Source organism: Lissotriton vulgaris, chromosome 11 (genome assembly GCF_964263255.1).
Source record: "Lissotriton vulgaris chromosome 11, aLisVul1.2, whole genome shotgun sequence".
NCBI lineage: Eukaryota > Metazoa > Chordata > Amphibia > Caudata > Salamandridae > Lissotriton > Lissotriton vulgaris.
The window spans coordinates 602,665,905-602,686,218 of record NC_141699.1 but is presented as its reverse complement, the minus strand read 5'-3'; the positions used below and the strand labels follow the sequence as shown (position 1 = coordinate 602,686,218).

Sequence of the window (20,314 nt, the reverse complement as noted above, 5' to 3'; positions counted from 1 at the left end):
ATTATGCAAAAATAAAAAACAAAATTCATTAATTAAAATAAATTATAACATAAATACACACTTTTCACACATATAATAACATAAAAAACACTATAAAAAATTTGATATTGTTAAAGATAATTTTTATAACCTATATAATATACTTTGATATTTTAACTTTCATATTTTTGAGTTTAAAATAATGGTCAAAACAGAAAAATATATGCCATATCAGTAAATTACAAATAATTGATCAAGAAAAATTGCCAATAACATTCATAAAAGAATGCAATACAATACACAATAGTCAATCAAAGGAAAAACTAAAGTGGAGGGAAGAGGGAGGGAAGGGAAGGGAATAGACCATTTCATAGCATAATAAAGTTAATAAATAGAGTTACCAATAGTATACTAAAAATGAGTATAGCAATGAATAAATAAAACAATTAATAATGTAGAACATGAGTCATAACATTAAATATGAATCAATAGGAGACCAAAAAGATTCATAATAAACTGAATTATGATGAACACCTTGTAACGATAATTGAGCACATCTTCTTGTAAAGATAATCCAAGACCAAACGCCTGAACTGAAAGAGAAAAAGCATCCTTCCAACAAAAAGTGATTGATTTTAATGCAGCTGAAAACAAAAAATTAAATAACTATGCCTCAGCATCTTCAAGACGGTGCATTAAAACAACTGATTTGCAAATTAATAATTTATAAGAAAGCACATCAGAAATAGGAACATTTTTCAATATTACATCCCAAACATCGGACAAAAATTTCATAATAACAGGACATTCAAATAACATGTGACTTAAAGATCCAGGAGTCAATTTACAGTGCCAACAGACATCTGATGGAAGTAAATTAGCACGAAACAATCGTAATGGGGTCCATAAGGAATTAAACAAAATGTATGCATTAGTTTGATAGAGTTACACTGGTAACCATCCAGAAATACTATTGGTCCAAACTAATGACCAAGAGTCAACAGATAGAGAAATGGAAAGCTCAGCATTCCAAAAAGTTGAAATTGCATCAATGTTGGTGCCCATTGAAGTAGTGATTTTTTTTTATAAAAGACAGAAACTGCTTTAGAAGATGCAGAAACAGTATTGAGATAACTTATAAAATCAGCTGATAATGTAGATGGAATACCATTCGGAAAGGAATCTAAAATGGAGTTACACAAAAATTGGTATTTCAGCAAATCGGACTCTGGCAAGTTGAAGTGTAATTGGAGCTGAGCAAAGGGAATAAATGCACCATCAGAAAAAACATCTTTAAGATAGAAAATGCCCTTAGTAATCCATGAGAACCAGAAAGTGACATTTCTGTTTAATTTTATTAGAGCACTGTGCCATAATGACAAATGTACCGTAGAAAGTAGAGGAGAGGCAAAATTAGAATCCAAATCATTAAAAATTAATCTGGATGATTTGATTATGGTCGAGAAATGTACAACATTAGAGGTATGAGACATGGTTAACAAGGAGGGTAATGGGAAAGGCTCTACAAGTGATTTTTCGATATGAAACCAGATAGGAGGCTTAATAACAGGTGAGATATTAAACCACAACAAACTCTGTTTTTATATGAAGGCCTTATGGTACAGATAAAAGTCAGGGAGGGCAAATCCTGCTTGGCATTTAGGGACTTTCAATTTTTTATAAGCAATACGAGGAGGTTTATTATTCCAATGAAATTTGGACAATAGTTTATCAATATCTTTATAAAATTTGAGTGGAAATTGAGTGGGGATCATAGCAAGGGAGTAAAATATTTTTGGAGCAATATTCATTTTTATAGATTCCATTCTCCCCCACGAGGAAAGATGAAGGGAAGACCGTTTGGAAGTTTTCTGTTTGACATACTCAATTATAAAAAAAAAACTTTGCCAAATAATATCAGGTGAAGGTAACATATCGGAAGTACAAAGCATATTCAAAGGGAAACATTCAGTTTTGCTAACATTTAATTTATACCCCGAGACTGTTGAATAATTGGCAATAATGTCAAGTAAAAACGGGACAGAAGACATAGGATTGCTAATAAACAATAAAACATTATCCGCATAAGCTAAAGTTTTGACAGTAACATCTTTAATGGTGATACCCTGAATATCCTTACACCTTCGTATGTAATTAAGAAAAGGCTCTATTTCTAATAAGAAGAAGAGAGAGGAGAGGGGACATCCCTTTCGTGTGCCTCTAAAAAGGGAAAATTGAGTAGAAATTTGACCATTAATAAACAATCGGGCAGTGGGAGCATAATATAAAGCCAAAACCATATGAATAAAAGAGGGACCAAAATTGAATGACAGTAAAGTTTTAAATAAAAGCTGCCAATGAATTTTATCAAAAGCTTTTTCTGCATCCAAAGCCATAACACCTGCAGGGACACGAAGCATAGAACTCTGTTCAATGACATGTAATAATGTTCTGGTGTTGTTAGCAGAGTATCTATTCTTCATGAAACCAGATTGATCTGGATGAATAATAGAATGGAGGATAGGAGCTAATTTAGAGGCAAGAATTTTAGGATAAAGTTTACAGTCTTGGTTTATTAAAGAAATGGGACAGTAATCAGTTGGAGTTAAAAGGACAGAAAATGGCCTTTTAACTCCAACTGAGAATTTTCTGTGCTTTTCAGTTAACGAGGTAGAAAGGGGTATCCAAGGACTAACCAGTACAAGGCCCCAGGCCCAGATGGCTTGCCACCGGACCTTTTTAAATCCAGTATCTCCTTTTGGGCCCCCGTCCTTACCGCTGTAGTAAATGCAGCTGTGATCTCGGGGTGCCCAAGGTCGTGGGGGTTATCGACCATAGTCCCTGTATTTAAAAAGGGCGACCGCAGTAGCCCGTTATGCTACAGGCCAATATCTTTAATTAACTCTGTAGCTAAAGTGGTAGGTGGTATAATGCTGAATAGGTTAAACATATGGGCAACTGAAAACAATATTATATCCCCCATACAATACGGTTTCAGACCTGGTCATTCGACAATTACACAATGTCTGAACCTATATCTGATTTTAAGTAAATATACCCTGGCCAAGCAAGGAACAGTCTACATGGCCTTCATGGACTTATCGTCTGCTTTCGATTGCGTGGACAGAGGCAAACTATGGGTTACCCTGTTAAAGATGTGCGTAGAGAAGAATTTAATACATTTTCTGGCTGACCTGCACTCTGACACAAGAGCCAATGTCCGTCACACCCAAGATCTGAAAGTAACGGGGGAATTCAGAATAAACCGGGGAGTCCGACAGGGGTGTATCTTGGCTCCTTTCCTCTTCAACTTGTATATTAACGAGCTGGAGGAGTACTTGCTAAAAACAGGAGCCGATTACCCCTTTGTAGGACGTAAGGGGGTCCCTGTGCTGCTTTACGCAGATGATGCTGTCCTTATTTCTAGGACAGCAAATGGTCTCCAGAAACTTTTAAATTCTTTCTTTGACTTCATGGAGTCCCGTGGCCTAAGTGTTAATAATTCTAAGTCCTATGTTCTGAAAACAGGCCAGGGTTCTCGAAAATCCAATTTCTTTTGTAAAAACGGGGAAAAAATTCCTACCACTAATACTTTTTCATACCTCGGGGTCCTTTTTGATCATAAACTATCCTGGGGCTCCGCCGTTTGTACAAAGAAGGGTGAGGTAACACGTGTTAATGCAGCCATACTTGGCTTTGCGAAAAAAATTGGCAATAGCCCGGTGGCCGCTTTACTCAAACTATATCAGGCAAAAAGTGTTGCCGTCGCCTGCTATGGAAGCGAGCTATGGGGTTATAGCAAGATGAGGGACCTGGAGGTCACAGAAAATAACTTCTCGAAGAAAATACTGAGGCTGCCAAGGTGAAATGGAAATTTTTCGGTACATGAGGAGTTGGGTGTACCCTACTTAAGTGACAGAATAGCAGTGAACCCCGTATTGTGTTGGCTGAACTGCTGGCTTAACAATGATATACCCCTTACTCATGAAATATTAAAAGAAGTTTTAACATTGGATGGAAGGTTTAAGGTCCCGTGGCTAAAGTATGTTAATGACTGCCTGATTGCAATTGGTCGGCCTGATTTGTTTTTAACCCCAAATCTTATCACCAAATCCAATGTCATTTTTGTAAAAAATGCCATGATGACAACTAGATATACCGCCAGGGAGGAGGTTGAGTTGCAGAAAGACAGCATCAGGAAACAAGTCCTACTCAAAACCTGTCTACAAATGGAACCATATTTATCATGGCCCATGACGGGCTATGAACGTTATTTGCTAACAAGGTTCCGTTTTGACCTGTTCCATCTCCTCCTGGCGTTACCAAGTGGGGCCCATCGGGGTGAGGTGTTGCCAGCTTGAGGCTGCGACGGGAAGTCTCCGCAAGACTTGGCACACTTTTTATTCATTTGTCCTTATTACCTAATACCCCGGAGGCTATACTTAAAGCCCTGCCTTAAAAAACTGAATTTTGCACAGATAAAACCTGCACTTTATTACCTTCAACTACTGAAAAGCGATTGCACTTTATTTGTTCGTAACTTCCTGAAATTAGCAATTACCTTCAGGAAAAGTATGGAGGGATAACTATGCTGCTAATGCCTATAGGCATTTTTAATCTTTTAATGCACTGAAATTATTTATATATTTTACATATATCTTTAAAAAAATGTTTATGCTGCCCGTTGCTCCTGTCTTTTACATTGCCTAAAGAAATTTTGTACTTGTGAAATATCCGAACTGCTTTTTATTGTTTGTTGATGAATTGTGCTTTTATGATTGTAATGTTTACAATCGAATAAAGATATTTGATTTGATTTGACAAGGGTGGGATCTTTATCAGGATTAGGGAGCACAATAATTAAGGCTTCTGAAAAAGAGCCTGAAATGGAGCCCGCTGAACCAAAATGTGAGAAAAGTTGGAATAAATAAGGTAAAAGATGAGGTTGGAATTCTTTATAAAATTCAGCAGGGATGCCATCAGGACCCGGAGATTTATTCTTTGGGAGAGATTTGATGGCACTCAGGATCTCATCATTAGTAATTGGTAAATCTAACCCAAGTCTATCTGAAGGAGAAATGTGAGGTAAATGACATGTGCTTAAAAAAGTATCAATTAATGAATTATCACAAAGATCTGGTTTGTTATACAAGTTGGAATAAAAGTGTAAAAATTCCTGAACAATATCATTATGGGAAACCGCAACTTTACCTTGAGGGCCACGAATGGAAGTAATTTGTGTTTTATCCCTTTTAATACGTAAATAGTTTGCGAGGAGTTTCCCAGACCTATTGGAATCAAAGCGGAATCTAGCATTGGATTTAGAGAGTTGGACCCCAGCCCTAGTACTAAGGATAGCATTAAATTCATATCTAAGTTTTTGTAGTTGAAGTTTATATTGAGGATCATTGGAAGTAATAAATAAACGCTCAAATTTAGCTATTTGCTTCTCCAGAAGTTTGATATTAGAGTTAAATTGTTTGTTCTCATGAGCCATAATAGAAATTGTAGAGCCTCTAATGTAAGCTTTAAACGCGTCCCATCTATTTACTATAGACGTAGAGTCTTCAGGATTAAAGAGAAAGTAATCCTGAATAGCTTGTAATAATTTAGGTTTGTGAGTGTCATTAAGGACAATGCCAGTATTCATACGCCATCTAGTTTGCTTAGGGAAAGTGGAAGAAACATTCAAAACAAAAGATTCAAGGCATGGTCTGAAATATCAATGGTACCAATGACAGGATTATTTGCAAATTGAATAAGAGAAGGAGAAAGCAAAAAATAATCAATCCTAGAATGGGAATTATGAGGGTTGGAGAAAAAAGAAAAATATTTATCAGTGGGAAAGTGAAGCCTCCAAATGTCAGCTAATTTGGTGGTGTGAGTAAAAGCTTTAAAAGCATGGAAAACCTTGGAAGGTTGGAATCTAGTGGTAGATAACAGTGGGTCAGCAATAACATTAAAATCCCCTCCTCCGATCAATGGAACTTTTCCCAACTTTAAAACTTCAGTAGTAATAGTAGATCAAAATACAGGATCATCTGCTGTAGGGCCATAAATATTAAACAAAAAGAAAATAGAGTCATGAATTTTGATTTTGACTATAATATATCTACCTTCGGAATCTAAAATCTTACTGAGAATTTGGCAATGTAATCTTTTTGCAAAGAAAATAGCGACTCCATTTTTCTTACCTTTAGCAGGTGAGGAAACAATAGTATCAACCCATTTTTTATTCATGTACTGTAGGATCTTATCCTCAACATGTGTTTCCTGAACAAAACAAATATCGGCTTTACAACTACCCAGATAATCTAGAATTTTTGTACGTTTAATTGGGTGTCTCAAACCCTTTACATTAAGAGAAACAATTTTAATATTATGAATATTAGCCATTAAGATTTAGAAGGAAGGAGAAAAAGGAATCAGAACAAGAAGAAGGAAGAAACAGCCAAGTTAAAGGAGTAACTCTATATATAAAATATGAAAAGGAAGAACAGAAAAGAAGGAGGAAGGAACAAACAAGAAACATAAATAAAGACAAGGAAACGCACACCCATTCCACAAGTATGGCCAGGAACCGTTGAAGCCCGTGAATATAAGAATATGCAAAGATGTGGCAAGTGAAGTCAGACTAGACAAACTCAAATGTTAGGGTCATGAGTGTCCATAGATGGAGGAGCTTGCTGATCAAGAAACAGCCGAAGATCTTCAGGTCGTTGAAAAGATTTGGAAACATTGTCTTTCCACACACGCATCGTAGAAGGATCAAAAAGTCCATATTTAAAATCCAAGGCTTCTCAGCTGTGGACGAAAGGTAGAAAATTCTTTACGAATAGCAACAGTTTCTTTAGCAAAGTCCTGATGAATAAAGATTTTGGTTCCATTCACCAATAATGATGGAATTTCTCTCGCAGCCTTCCGAATGAGAACCAGATGATGGTGACGCAGGACCTTGAATATCATTTGCCTGGGTTTAGTATGTTGAGGGTTCCGATGTGAGGGAACTCTATGGGCTTTATCAATCTCAAATTTTTCTGTGAATTTAATATTCAAAAGACCAGGTAGTAAAGATTCTAGATATAAACAACAGTTTGTCCCCTCAGCATCTTCAGGCAGATTAAAAATACGAAGGTTGTATTGCCTATTACGATTTTCCATGTCCAACAGTTGAGTATGCATTGGAACTATTTTGGCCATTAAAGGTGTGAAAGCGTCAATTTTATTTTTATTATCTTGAATTTTGATGGAATTGTCAGAAACCTTCATTGACATAGAGGCCATATCTTTACGGACGTTTTTGACTTCTGAGGCAATAGTATCAGTATTGAGACGCAATGCTTTAATTTCCTCCAAAATTAGTGCAAGGGAAGGTTCTGAGGATTCTACCACCTTAAATTTGGTTGGAGGAGGAGAAACCTGCTGCTTCCTTTTATTAGTAGTTGAATTCTTGGAATCCATTCTGAGGTGAAAAAATTCACAACAATGCGTGAAGAATAATAAATTCAAGAAAACAGCCTCACAATGTGAGAAAAATTATGTAATTAGTGAAGAAAAACACCAAAAATCTCCTCAAAACTACTGGTGCAGCAGCTAAATTGGACTGCAGGCGTGGCTAGGCCCAAGCCAGGCTCTGTCATGAATATTACTCCGCCCCCAAGCACTCAAAGCCGGTAGTACCTGCAGGCGAGGCTGGGAGCAGGAACCATGGATCCATGAAGAATACTTCCGCCGTAGTAAATTGTCCAAAATTCACTCCACAGGTAGGAAATAGCAAGTACAGGCATGCCCTGCTATTTTCGCCGACTTCCTGACACAAAATTCATCGTTAAAAGGAAATTCGGGCCATTGTAATCACGGAGCTCCGGTGGCGGCGGCCATCTTGGTTGACGCGCTCGCGCGTCTCCTAACTTTCTATATTTTTAACATTCGATATTACATTATTTACCTTAAAAACAATATTTTTGATGTCTATATTCTGTCCATTCAATATTTTGTCCATTTTATATTTTAAACTCGATATTATGTCCATTCAAAAATTTTTACTCGATATTTTGACTTTTTACCATTTAGTAATACTTTTTATCCAATTGCACAAGATTAAGGTTTCTTTGTTTTTTAAGTTGAAAAGTATGTAACTTATAAATCAAAACACACTAAAAACAAAAATGGTGTCATGTGGTTGGTAAATAGTTAATTTTACCTGTTGCCTTGGTGATGAGAAGCTGGATAGAGTCCAATTATCTAAGTATCTTGGTTCTCAGATGAACAAAATTGGCAATCATAAAGGATAGACAAATCCAAACAGAGATAATCACTGGATTTGACATCTGTACTGAAAAGATTGTATCAGAATTTTCTGTCCTCTGAATAGCTACTTATACTTTTTATTCAAGCAAAATCTTTGCCCCTTATGACATAAGGGTTGATAAGGTATCAAACACAAATAGCACCACTAGTGGAGAATGAGAAGTCTAGTTCAATTGATCGGTTTTAACCTATCAAATGCAGTCTTCCAATGAATATCATGCCACAATTCAGTTTGATAAAACAGACTTTGGTCAGGGGCGCCCCATACCTGAAATGTACATGGCTAGACTAGCCAAAAGATAATATTTTATTGATAATAAGTTGTGTATTCAAGCTGATATTTCCTGGGAAGTAACCACCTAATGTAAGTCCAAACTTTGAGTCTAAAACTAATGATGCCAACATTTCAACCCTTCCACAGTGATTTGGTGGAGGCTTCATCACAACAAATTCAAAGATAGTCAAAGTAGCCACCCTCTTTGAGTAAGAATGGAGGATGGCCAAAGGGAATCAGCCACCTAACATTAAGATACCAATAAAGCTATCAGGTTGGAGAGCCAAACACATGGCATCACCCTCATCAAAAGCCAGTGTGTTTTTGGCAGCATTCTAGAAATACAGGTTAGACTCAATATATATACATAGAGTGAAAAAGCACAAAGAGCGCCTAAACCAAACAAAATGACAACAGTAGTATGAAGTCACATATTCCCAAAGAGGGATAACCACTCAGACACTGAAATGGAAGAAAACCGAATGGCTAACTGCCAGAATTCATATACGCATTTACATACATAAAGACAGAAGGTGCTTAAGGTCACCACTGACAGAACGGTGTCATGTCCCAGGGCTCACCCAACATGCATACTTTAAGAAGGATTGGGGAGCGATTAGGTTTTCATACTGTAGTAGAGAAAAAAACTTCAAACCTGTAAAAAGCCGGCAAGCTTAAGGATACATTCAAGATGGCCGACGGGTAAGGAGTTCCAGCGAGGACCATATTCGTGGCGAAAATCCTTGGAAGTTCTCCCCCCATTGAACCATCCATACCCTAGGGATTGAAGGCAATTTTTCAGTGATCCTCTAGAGTAATACTTTTACAGCAACAAAAATCGACCGCCTGCGGAATCAGCACAATTGAACTGCTTAATGCAGCTGAGAGGAGACAGGCTCGGGATCACCCTCTGGGTGTCTACCCTCGGCCTCCATCTACCTTCCGGACACTCCCCTGCTACTCTCCATCCAGTTACAATCAACTTCTCTCTGGCAAAGATAAACAGGTTACCTTGAGGCGACGGCCCGGTCGTTTCCTGTCACTGATGCCCTGACCCCGAGATATTTTTCCCAGTCGGAGCGGAAGGAGAACACGGATTCTCTGTCTGAGGCCCTCTCTCTCCCAGGGGCTGCCCCTTTTGCGATCCATTAGTCAGGACTGCCTTGTTCCACTGGAGAGGTGCTCGGAGTCAGAGGGGTCTCTCCACTCCACGGTCAGAGTTGGCTGGGGTTCTTGGGATTAGCATCCAAGGATGAGTCTCCATCCCATGATGTGGGTAGTCCTTGGCGGGATTACCGTCTGCAACCTGTCCTGTCCATGGAACTTGGTGTCGGCAGCCACTTATGTGCATTGCGATGGACTGCCAAGTTTCTCTCCCGTTCCCCCATCGCTTCCCGTCCGCAACCTGTTCGGTGGTGATGGCGGGGGTGAGGCGGCCATCTTATACACATACGCTGGCCTTCTCAGATGTCTACTAGTCTCTGCTCTTTAAGCAAATATGTTCCCGCTATGCTGGGGCACTGCAGCGCTGCGTCCCTAATCCGGCTGCGGACTTAACTCATGTCTTGAATTGGGCCTGCCTTTGTTCCGGCCCTGGGGTGATGGACTGACCCTTTGTTCTACACTAGTTGATGCCGGTCCGCGGGGTTTGTATTTGTATTTTTATCTAATCGACCATCTGCCCAATCTGCTACCCTCCTCTACTCTATGGAACGTTTATTTGGTGTATGCCCATTGCTCTGTTGCATCTCCTTATTTATTGTACATTGATGTCTGTTATTACACATTTGTATCTTGTTCAACTTCCTCGCTCTCATCTATGCAAAGCGCTCTGATACCTCCGGGTCTAGTCAGCGTCATATAAAAGTCCAAAAATAAATAAATATATAAAAATGCAAATGAGAGGACCCGCGAAAGGCGGGGAGAAGGACAATCCAATCGGTTACCACCAATATATTATTAGCTTATTTGAAAGCATCAAGGCCATAACTCAATAACGAGAAATGTTCTTGCTCGAAGATCAGATAAAGCCAAACCACAGCATCGAAGACAAATATGGAGCTATCATAATGTAGGCATAGTGAGGAAAAAGGTACTTTAAATCCAGTAAGCTCCTTATTGATCATGTACCATCCATATAGAATAGTAGGACTTGTACATAATATTGATCAGCAAAGTCAAAGCTGTGTCATAACTAATTGTATTTGTTTTTTGTATTGATTTGAAAAAGCTTAGCATCTCAACAAGAATGCTGTATAATAGTTAGAAAAAGTGGTCCAGCAGCTGACTACCAACATATAACATAGAGGCAGTACAACTACTTCATATAACCTACACCTAAAGGAGAGAGGATGATTTATGTTTATGAAATGTCAAAAAACACAAGAAACAATGCAGTGCCATCAAGCTTTAGATGTAGCCCGTCATGTTCTTCAACCTCCAGAGAAGAAGTTGTTTTATTCCACAAAGGAAATTAGACCGCCATTTTAATGTGTCTATGTCGAATGGAACACGCTAATCAGGGAAAGAATTTGCATTTCTTCTTCATTCGAATATCAGGGCTATACATATCTAAGGCCTAGGAAACTAGTCCCACATCTTTGTTAAGCACTTTTTTATTGCCTTTGTTATATGCAAATGGGGAATTTTTTATGCAGATGAGGACATCATTACATGTGTAAAAAGATATAGAGCTCAATATCTCAGTGGACGTTAAGCATATACCCTTCAATTAACATGAATCAATGGTTAACACTGCAATTCCGTCTAATAGACCATGGTATTTAAACCACCTCCCCCATATCTTCTGGTGCTTCTGACAGGATCCTCTTGCCTTGAATATAGGTACTTGCAGATATCTGCATTCATCATGTCCAACTTTCCGAATGTCTGACATAATATCGACAGACAAAATATCGACATACAAAAATATCGACACAAAAATATCGAAATCAAAAATATCGGAGTTATATCTTTATAAAGGTAAGTACAAAAATATCGGAAAAAAAATATCGTAGTACAAAAATATAGAAAATAAAAATATCGTTTTTTTAAATGTATTAATAATAATGTAAAAATAATTTAAAAATACATATAATTTTACAAATATTAAATAAAAACATTAAAACATATTTAAACAATAATAAGTACTACATATACATTTAAAATAAATTAAAAAGTCTACATATAAATTAATATATATACTTACTCCACATATTGCAACAGTAGGAAAAGCGTTGGATAGCGTAGGGGTTTAAATTACTATTCCAACTCCAGAGGGTGCAACAGTAGGGAAAGCGTTGGATAGCGTAGGGGTTAAAATTACTATTCCCACTCCAGAGGGTGCAACAGTAGGGAAAGCGTTGGATAGCGTAGGGGTTTAAATTACTATTCCCACTCCAGAGGGTGCAACAATAGGGAAAGCGTTGGATAGCGTAGGGGTTAAAATTACTATTCCCACTCCAGAGGGTGCAACAGTAGGGAAAGCGTTGAATAGCGTAGGGGTTTAAATTACTATTCCCACTCCAGAGGGTGCAACAGTAGGGAAAGCGTTGGATAGCGTAGGGGTTAAAATTACTATTCCCACTCCAGAGGGTGCAACAGTAGGGAAAGTGTTGGATAGCGTAGGGGTTTAAATTACTATTTCCACTACAGAGGGTGCAACAGTAGGGAAAGTGTTGGATAGCGTAGGGGTGAAAATTACTATTCCCACTCCAGAGGGTGCAACAGTAGGAAAAGCGTTGGATAGCGTAGGGGTAAAAATTACTATTCCTACTCAAGAGGGTGCAACAGTAGGGAAAATGTTGGATAGCGTAGAGGTAAAAATTACTATTCCCACTCCAGAGGGTGCAACAGTAGGGAAAGCGTTGGATAGCGTAGGGGTAAAAATTACTATTCCCACTCCAGAGGGTGCAACAGTAGGGAAAGGGTTGGATAGCTTAGGGGTAAAAATTTCTATTCCCACTCCAGAGAGTGCAACAGTAGGGAAAGCGTTGGATAGCGTAGGGGTTTAAATTACTATTCCCACTCCAGAGGGTGCAACAGTAGGGAAAGCGTTGGATAGCGTAGTGGTAAAAATTACTATTCCCACTCCAGAGGCTGCAACAGTAGGGAAAACGTTGGATAGCGTAGGGGTTAAAATTACTATTCCCACTCCAGGGGGTGCAACAGTAGGGAAAGCGTTGGATAGCGTAGGGGTAAAAATTACTATTCCCACTCCAGAGGGTGCAACAGTAGGGAAAGGGTTGGATAGCGTAGGGGTAAAAATTTCTATTCCCACTCCAGAGAGTGCAACAGTTGGGAAAGCGTGGGATAGCGTAGGGGTTTAAATTACTATTCCCACTCCAGAGGGTGCAACAGTAGGGAAAGCGTTGGATAGCGTTGGGGTAAAAATTACTATTCCCACACCAGAGGGTGCAACTGTAGGGAAAGCGTGGGATAGCGTAGTGGTTAAAATTATTATTCCGACTCCAGAGGGTGCAACAGTAGTGAAAGCGTTGGATAGCGTAGGGGTTAAAATTACTATTCCCACTTCACAGGGTGCAACAGTACGGAAAGCGTTGGATAGCGTAGGGGTTTAAATTACTATTCCCACTCCAGAGGGTGCAACTGTAGGGAAAGCCTTGGATAGCGTAGTGGTTAAAATTATTATTCCGACTCCAGAGGGTGCAACAGTAGGGAAAGCGTTGGATAGCGTAGGGGTTTAAATTACTATTCCTACTCCAGAGGGTGCAACAGTAGGGAAAATGTTAGAAAGCGTAAGGGTAAAAATTACTATTCCCACTCCAGAGGGTGCAACAGTAGGGAAAGCGTTGGATAGCGTAGGGGTAAAAATTACAATTCCCACTCCAGAGGGTGCAACAGTAGGGAAAGCATTGGATAGCATGGGGGTAAAAATTGCTTCACACACTACTCCCCCTTTAACACACAACACAGTACACATACAAAAAAACACAATTAATATAAATATCAATTAATCAATTAATAACAATTAATATTATTAAATAGATGTCATTTTAATTGAACTACTTAACACATATTAATTACCAATTAATTAACAATAAATACCAATAAAGAAATACAATCTCTTTAATTAATTACATTTAATTATATGACACCCTATTACCCTATAAACACACAACCCACTACACATAAAAAAATCATATAATTTAATCACTTAAGAATTAATAATTACCAATTAATTATTAATTAACAATAACAAAAAATCAAATATATTAGCACATCAACTCTAATTAATTTAATTAAATAATTAATATGCTTTTATGACTAATGAATTAAAAATAACAAAAAATTACTTATATTAGCACATCAACTCTAATTATTGTAATTAAGTAATTAATATTAATTAATTACCATTTAATTATTAATTACCAATATCAAAAAATTCTATATATTAGCACATTAACGCTAATTAATTTCATTACCAATTAATATTAATTAATTACCAATTAATTATTATTTAAAAATATTTAAATAAATATATAAATTAATTAATTATTATTAAATTACTTCCCATCCTATTCCCCTATAAACCCACAACCCGCTCTGATACTAAAACGCAAAATGTAAACTAAATTACTAATTTTTAAACATACATTTAATAACATATTTAACAAACATATAAACAACATAATAAAATACATAACACTAAACATAATTTAGATATTAGTAAATTTCGATATTAGTAACAAACATACCATAAAAACGATATTCTGTCTGTCGACATTCTGGACATCGATATTCTATACCATCGAAATTAAAACATCGATAATATTGTATATCGATATTTAAATTTCGATATTTTGTCTCCCTACCCAACTTTCCATTTAATAATTCTCAGAGTTTTTTGTTTTTCCAATTTTGAGCAATGTCCTGCTTGGCCAAGGCCAGGCCCAGACACAGAAATGCCCGTCCGTATATGATAGCGCGGGGACGCGCCATCTGAGCGTAACCAGGCGCTTTATAAAACTCCCTTATTATTATTATTATTATTATTATTATTATTATTATATTATATGATCAGATCAGCATCCTCCAGGATATTCAGTGGAGCTATTTGCGGACTAAGTGCCAAGGAGTTTAGATTGTCCCACATATTACAACAAAAAGCTTGAAAGAAATGATGTTAAGAGATTCCTTGCAGGACCGGAGTAGGTACCAATCGTTGATAGCTGCTCAATTACGTAGCCTTTATCACACCTGATGGTGGGAACCGTAAGTATGGCTACATCCCCACACTCACAGCACACCTTAGTATGTGTGCTGATAATTCACCTGGTCACCGAAATTTGGCCGCACTTCACTCTTTTGGTCCTGAAGAAAGCCTTTGTATCTATTGTGAAGGCTGAAACATGTTGACCATTTCTTTTGGAAAAATATGTCTGTTGTAAATAGGATAGTGACAGATGACAGGATACTTCTAGTTGATTACATGTAGATTTATTGTAGGACACAGCTGAGTACACAACCTCGCCAGCTGACCAGACCATCAACTGACCCAGGTAGAACACTCTGGTACAGGTTAGAACACTCACAGGTATTCAGGAAGGCTGAGAAGGTGAAAACACTAAGGAAGGGCTAAAGACTACTGTCAGCCATATTACAAGAAGAATCAATGTACAACACATCTCCCTCCTTACAGAAAAGAAATGTACAACAATGTCCAATTAAGTCTTTATAATATCCACCCTACTTTTTAACTGTGTCCTAATACCTCAGGAATAAAATCGTTCTACCTCGATAGAGGTTCCAAGAGGCACGTTTAAACTGCACCTAAAACTCACCCCTTTCACAAACATCACCCTCCCCGCTGTAAATCATGCGTCGTAGCAGAGCTGGGTTGCATTTAGCAGCCCAGCTGGGAACCCGATGATGAACCATGCCACCATCTAGGTTGGTGGGTGAGGGGTGTTTTTCAAAACCTATTTGTTTTTTTCCCTCTTGGCATTGTGTCGCTTTGTTTTGGATTCCCTTGCTGGGTCCCTTTTGTTGTCTGATCATTTAATTTGGGGATAAGGAAGTACCCTTTCTTTTCCTCGCTCTCCTTTTAGAGATTAGTATGCTCATGTCAAAGAGAGGTGAACAATAGGTAGACAACCCAGCAAGCCACAACTTTTACACTTCAGAAAAGAAGAATTGGATCACATTGATGACAGAAAACAGTAAACTACATCATAAAAAACAGTATTAAAAGAAATTGAAAAACAGGCACTGGCTTGCTTAACAGTGTAGTGTTGTATAGTTTCCCAAAATGTCAGAACTGAGGCTAATCTATTTTTCTCACTCTTCCTCTTTTAGATCCTCCCAAAATCAGCTTTCTTCGACCCCTCTAGGATTGAAGCAAAATACACCTGCCTTTCTCGTCTGGAGATCTCACAACTTCCAAGTTGTAAGAGCTCAATGTTTTAAATAAGCCATGTATTGTGGCTTGCCTTTTAATGATTGGTGTGAAAAGATGGTAGGCAAGAAGACTATTGTCTGCACACAGATATTATCTATGTGAAATCTCCTTTTACAACTCGCTGTCGGACAGAATGGCATAATGGCTTTTTTTTCAGGAAAGCTTTTGATCAATAAGTGTGAAGTAGGAGGGAAGTTGGTGTGAAAGAAACCCATTAACTTGTGAGCCACAAGGATCTCAGATACAAGAGAATAATTACTGCTACTTGGCCATACTAGATAATTACAAGCAGGAAACTGACCAATATCATGGACTTCAATAATTCCCAGGAGGGCGGAGGGCGTTGAGAGGGAGAGAACTATCAATGGTTATAGGATTCTGGAGAATAATATGTGTACATCAGCCTTGCCTCATTGATTTCTCTTCTAGCTCCTTCCAAAGTCAGCCCCCTCAGGCCCCTCTAGGATTCAAGCAAATTGCACCCTCTGTAGGCGGATCTACTTTTTCCCATTAACTTGGGAGCCACATGGGTCTCAGTTACAAGCAAAGAATTAATGCTACCTACTTAACTAAAACAGAAAAATGACAACCTGATAAAAATACTTTTGTTTGATTTAAAATAAAAATCCATGCTGTTGGCCAGTATTTTTACTGTATGCCTTGTGAATGACTTAGAAGTAAGCTGTGCAACAAGTGTTTTAGCTGCAACACAAACCCTGCGGGATACCCTTGATGGAACTCAGAATAAAATCCTGATATAGGGGTACCATTAATAGGGAGGAGTGGGGATTATACCAGGGCCAGGCTGAAAACCAAAATCAGAACTGGGAAAAATATTCAAACAAGCCCTACGCTGCATGAGGGTGCAGCTAGAATGGTTCCATGGTGCACAGATAGGTCGAGGTAGCCCACCCTGATCTGAAGGCATTCCCCTAGCCTGCAGGTTGCAGAGAAAATACCAGAGTGGCAGAATGTCCAGTCCAGACCTGGTCAAACCTGCAGAACAAGGCTATGGGTCACTTTTTTGTGTTTAAAACAAAAATAAACCACCGAACCTTCACAATGTAGAAATGATTGGACATATACTTCCCCATAAACAGCACAAACTCCCCTTAGCTTAGGAGGAGGGTTAATCTCAGTGAAATGAAATGAGGGGGGCTGGTGGAATGTATGACATTACAACGCATACATTTACAATGCATGCCTTTACAACGCAGTTTTTACACCGCAACATCCTTTACAATGCATACATTTAGATCGCATGCCATTACAAATTTTTTTTTAAACTACATTCACAACGCATTCCATTACATCACATTATGCCTTTACAACGCATACCATTACATTGCATAAGGTAAGTGTTGGCTAGTGTAGGGGTAAAAATTACTATTCTAACTCCAGGGGGTGCAACAGTAGGGTAAGTGTTGGATAGTGTAGGGGTAAAATTGACTATTCTAACTCCAGGGGGTGCAACAGTGGAGTAAGTGTTGGATAGTGTAGGGGGAAAAATTACTATTCTAACTCCAGGGGGTGCAACAGTAGGGTCGGTGTTGGATAGTGTGGGGGTACTATGTGCTGTAATGGTGTGCGTTGTAATGACATGCGATGTAATATCTGCGTTGTAGTGACATGCGTTGTAGTGTCATGTGTTGTAGTGACATGCAATGTAATGGCTGTGTTGTAGTGACATACATTGTGAAGGATGTTGTGATGTAATGACTGCGTTGTAAATGTAGTGCGATGTGATGACTGCGTTGTAAAGGTTGTTTCCGGGCTGGTGAGCAAAGAAGGATTAATAAGGGAAGACTGGATTAGAACTCAACAAGTCTAGATGCACGTTGGTCTCTTCTGTCACAGCAAGTACCCCAGGGAACTCTAAGCCTATGGGATTCCAAGTTGATTGACAAACTGATCTTAACAAACTACAACTTTATTTACCCAAATCATAACTGGTTTCTGTCTTTGATCCTAAAAGAATTGCAAAACCGGACATGGTTCATAGAACTCCAGAACACAGCAAAAAATGCAATAAAAAAAAGAAGTGTAACCAGATTCAAGTGGTGGTATCTAGTGTGGCAAATGAATCAGTGGTGGGGACAAATCCTACTCGCAAGTGAAAGCCCAGATATCTGTATGCTCCGTGCAAAGAGCAGGGTTACATATTTGGATTACATTATAAAGGCCAGTATGGTCGCTTGTTAGCTAACTCACACTCATACTGTAACTGTGATGGGCAAAATACACAAAATGGTAATATGTTTTCCTTCTAAGACTAGGACGCATGATGGACATTATGCCTTGAACATCATATAACTAATGTGCTTGAACTACTAATATAAGGTGTTGACTTTTGTAGACAGTAACCCCCTTTTATGATGAGAGGTACACTGTCCATTGATGCACCCTGTTACATTTTTCAAAATCAGTTTTATTGGTTTTAAAGAGAGACAATATACAAAAGTATATACTGTCAACAGTTTTAAAAGACACTTATGCACTTTTTCATACAGAGTTGATGAGTCATGTTAAGAAGTACATAATATGTACATTTGTCATGCAAGGAGAATGTGAAAGAAAGAACATACTTAGACTAAGTACTTTCATAGTTATGTATGCCATTGTCACAAAAAAGAAGCAAAGTAGAATTTGTTTTAAGGACAACATTGAGGTTTCAGTTAGTATGGAGACTTCTTCTCAGCCCCTACAAAATACATCACGAGATATGAAGTTGGAACATGAAATTGATCGTGTGAACTCTCAGAATAAAGAATTAACAACAGAGTCGAGGTGGCCTATGAGGCCTCCCTCTCGAATATTCTATACTCGAAAGGAGATTACGCTAATACCTTAGAAGAGGGGCTTCCATTAGATATAACAGTGGAGCATTCGGGCCAGCTAACCTTTTCCCATCAGTACTTAACCCCTTGCATGCTGATGACGGCCCCCATCCGTCATGCACTACGGCGCTCGTGTGCTGATGACGGCTGGGGGCCGTCATAAACCCGCCCACTCGCGAGTTTGCCGCATAGGCGCGGAATCGTGGCAGCATGCAAGGGGTTAACCCCCTGGCTGTCCCCTTCCATGACACCATAAAAATGAGAGTTATATAAGCGATAACTTGCGTTGTACCCTTCTGGGAAAATATGGACACACTATGGTTAGATTTTATTCCTCTGTTTGATGCGGATTTAATATTATATAGGACTTTATTACTTAAATGTCTCTCGGAGATTGAAAGTTTGAAATTAATAAAAAGTAGTGATATAAATTTAGTCTCCATCTTAAATACAGAAATTGTTTATATGTTAAGGGTAAGGTTTCTTTCCAAAATGATTGAAAATCTTATATTAAAAAGGTCAGAAGGCCTCCAAAGCAGGGGGATTGATGTCATTCCATTCTTTGAGATTAGGCCTGGGCAGTAAATTCCGTTCCGCTTGCAGAAATTGCGGAATTTAGGTAATTTCCTCGGAGAACGCGAAATTGCCCAGAATTCTGCATTCCGCTACTTTGCGAAATTTGTTGCTTATTCGCGTTCCCAAAATGCAAACACCAATTGCGAACAGGAAAAAAGCATTGCGAACAAGCAATTCAGCGTGTTCGTGGAATTTGTGCATGTTCGTGGAGATTGTTTACCATTTTACGGAGATTTACGTAACGTGAATACGCAAATTCCGCACACCCCTATTTGAGATAATCCAAAATAAACCCTCGACAATAGGTCTCTGTCAACCCACTCACAGTCAGACAGTAGAGATTCTCTGCATAAAACAGAGGAATTAAAAATTTGTAATAATAAAAATGGTAGACAAGTGAAACTTAAGACTGCCCCCCTTTCCTTTAAATGGAATTCTAAAGAAGTCCAAAAAGAAATTGGTTACCTGGTGTACTATCGAGCAGGTCTAACAATAAACCTTCCTTCTAGCAATGAACTAAAAATAATATCCTGGAATTAAGAATAGCAGGGAGAAGTTACTATATTTAAGTACGTAGATGCAAACGTGATTTGTCTTCAGGAGACCTGGTGCACGGAGGAACTGATATGTAGGGATTATTTCACTTTAGATTGAAAGCAACCCCGTCAAGGAGGGGACATGCAAAGGGAGGGGTGGCTTGCCTACTCTCAAATAAGATAAAATGGAATTATGATTACTATAAAGATCCTAGTAATCTTTTTCTGGCAGTAATGTTGTATAATCTTGATAGTAATGTAAAAAGTCCACCACCAATGTTGATAAATGTCTGTATTCCGCCAGATGCCTCTCATGATGTTCTCTTAAAGGCGTTTTTTTTCTACATTAAAAAAGTTAATAATGAAGAACTTCCCCCTCATA

At 38.3% G+C, this 20,314-nt stretch overlaps 1 long non-coding RNA gene across 2 annotated transcripts in view; it reads left to right on the top strand.

Annotated features, from left to right (window-relative positions):
- Window positions 1–16,987, top strand: part of LOC147683218 (uncharacterized) — a 278,489-nt gene extending 261,502 nt beyond the window's left edge. For both annotated transcript variants that reach the window (XR_015300934.1, XR_015300935.1), the window contains one exon: window positions 15,881–16,987. This is a non-coding gene — a long non-coding RNA (uncharacterized LOC147683218). The remainder of the gene's footprint in view (window positions 1–15,880) is intronic.
- Window positions 16,988–20,314: the final 3,327 nt, after the last annotated feature.